This window comes from Nyctibius grandis, chromosome W (assembly GCF_013368605.1).
Source record: "Nyctibius grandis isolate bNycGra1 chromosome W, bNycGra1.pri, whole genome shotgun sequence".
Classification (NCBI taxonomy): Eukaryota; Metazoa; Chordata; class Aves; order Nyctibiiformes; family Nyctibiidae; genus Nyctibius; species Nyctibius grandis.
Window position 1 is genome coordinate 15,272,248 of NC_090694.1, and position 2,598 is coordinate 15,274,845.

At 52.0% G+C, this 2,598-nt stretch overlaps 1 pseudogene; it reads right to left on the reverse strand.

The window, feature by feature from the left end:
• Nucleotides 1–551: 551 nt before the first annotated feature.
• On the reverse strand, nucleotides 552–2,038 carry LOC137675679 (myogenesis-regulating glycosidase-like; annotated as a pseudogene).
• Between the last annotated feature and the right edge of the window lie 560 nt (nucleotides 2,039–2,598).

The window sequence follows — 2,598 nt, forward strand, 5'->3', positions numbered from 1 at the left end:
AGAGAGGCTTACAGGTTGGAAAGTTAAAACAGTTTTAATAAACAAAAACAAGGAAAAGAAAGTATCATAAATAATGAGCTGTATACAAAACCACTACTGAGCTCCCCCCGATGATGATCACATCACTGCTGATGCTGCAGGGCAGGCACTGGGGAGTCCTGAACCAGACATGGCAGCAGCAGGAACAGGGTTCAGGAGCGAAGGCAGGAGGGCGGGCAGAGTCTTCCCAGGATGTCAGCCATAGGGGAAGAAAGCGCGACCCTCGTGGTCCCTCAGCTTTAAACTGAGTATGACATGGGTGGGATGGAATACCCCGTTGGTCAGTTCGGGTCACCTGTCCTGTCCACCCCTCTCCACAGATGGGACACTTTATGATCCCTTCCTTTGTCGAACAAAGAGACCCAACAGGGACCCTAGTTCCCATGGCAACAGGCACACGTAGTCAACTTCAGAAAGTAGTCGCTTAAAAGAAACTTAACTGAAAAGTCTGTCCTAGTCCAAACCAGGTCACCTTTCCATCCACCTTTTTACCAAAAACACTATTTCTAACACTACACTGTAGCCTTGCAGCCCGGCTGGAGGACCTCTAGGACTTCGCAGACCACAAGTGCTCTGCGCACCTCTCCTGTTCTCCATGACCTTTCAAAGATCATGTAGAGTGGCTGGGCAATAACATCTGCCATCATGAAGCAGGAGATGTTCTGTGACTGGTAGCCCACCCGCACATTGGCCAGCTCATAGAAGGGGATGGTCATCTCAGTGTAGTGCTGCAACCATATGCTGGGGTCCTAGAGCTGCTGGAAGGTGCTGAACTGCTTAGGCAGGTAGCTGGTCTCACCTGAGTTGAACTTGAAGGACGAGATGCCGTACCTGTGGCAGAGCTGGCGCAGGTAGCTCTGGAACCAGTCCCAGGCCGGTGAAGTCCAGGATGGCCCTGATGCCGTTCCACCACTCCACCATGGCCAGCAGCCACCCCGACAGCTCCTTGACAAACAGCTGATGCTCAATCCCCACCCCAAAATTTGAGGAATCTGTGTGTATGAAGGACTGAATCCATAGGGTGACCTTAAACCCATCCTCCCTCAGTTTTGCAAACATCTCTGTCACGTTGGGAAACTTGATGGGGTCAAAGTCAAAGTCCCCATAGCCTTGCATGTACATGTCATTGATTTCAATGTGGCTGCAGTTAAAACGGTACTTCTTAATGTTTTCAGCAAACTGCAAGAGTTTATCCTGGTCGCTATTGTTCTTGTAGAGGGCCCAGGTGGACCAGATGGGGTAGTGGAAGGCATTCTCTGCAGGGATCTTGGAGGGCTTGTTGAAGTACCTGTGCATCATGTACTTGTGGATGGAGGTGATGTCAGAGCCCACGCACACCCGGTAGCTGAGCTTGGGGAAGGGCTGCTGCCCCAGCAGGGGCTTGTAGGGCAAGTCCTTGTAGCGAGCCTGGAAGAACAGGGCACGCTCAGTGGCATTGAAGCCTGGACAGAAGGGCATGAAGTCATTGATCTTGATGGCCGCTGCCTTGGAGGAGAGCCAGTAGCGCTCCAGGATGCTCATCACATAGGGCATGGGCTCCTGGTAACTGGCCAGGTGGATGGGCCAGTGCTGGGTGCTCATCTCCGAGCCCCCATACCAGTGGGCATCCTCCCAGAACATGGTGTGTTCCACAACCAGGCCAGCTGCCAGCTCCTCCCAGCGCGCATGGTACTACATCACTGTGTCTTTGGGCTTCACCGTCTGGATGAAGTTCAGTGCCTCCCTGCCCGATCACGTGCAGCTCAAAATCTCACCCTCCTTGGAGCACCAGTACAGGTTGGGGGTTGACCTGCTGGAAAGCAGCTCTGCAGAGAAAGACCTGGGAGTCCTGGTGGACAACAAGTTCACCATGAGTCAACAATGTGCCCTTGTGGCCAAGAAGGCCAATGGTATCCTGGGGTGCATTAGGAAGAGTGTGGCCAGCAGCTCGAGGGAGGTTCTCCTCCCCCTCTACACTGCCCTAGTGAGGCCACACCTGGAGTACTGTGTGCAGTTCTGGACCCCCCAGTTCAAGAAAGATAAGGAACTACTGGAGAGAGTCCAGCAGAGGGCTTCAAAGATGATTAGAGGACTGGAGCATCTCTCTTATGAGGAGAGGCTGAGGGAGCTGGGTCTGTTTAGCCTGGAGAAGACTGAGAGGGGAATCTCATCAATAAAAATACCTTAGGGGTGGGTGTCAAGAGGATGAGGCCAGACTCTTCTCAGTGGTGCCCAGTGACAGGACAAGGGGCAATGGGCACAAGCTGAAACATGGGAAGTTCCATCTGAATATGAGGAGGAACTTCTTTACTTTGAGGGTGACAGAGCACTGGAACAGGCTGCCCAGGGAGGTTGTGGAGCCTCCTTCTCCAGAGATATTCAAAACCCGCCTAGATGCGATCCTGTGCAACATGCTTGTAACGGTTTAAAGCTGGGCCGGCTATTAAACCGATGGCAGATGCTCTCTATTAACACTCCTCCCCCCACCAGAAGGGGAAGGAAAAGGGAAAAGGGAGAGAGACTTACAGGTTGGAAAGTTAAAACAGTTTTAATAAACTATAATAATGAAAAAGAGTATAA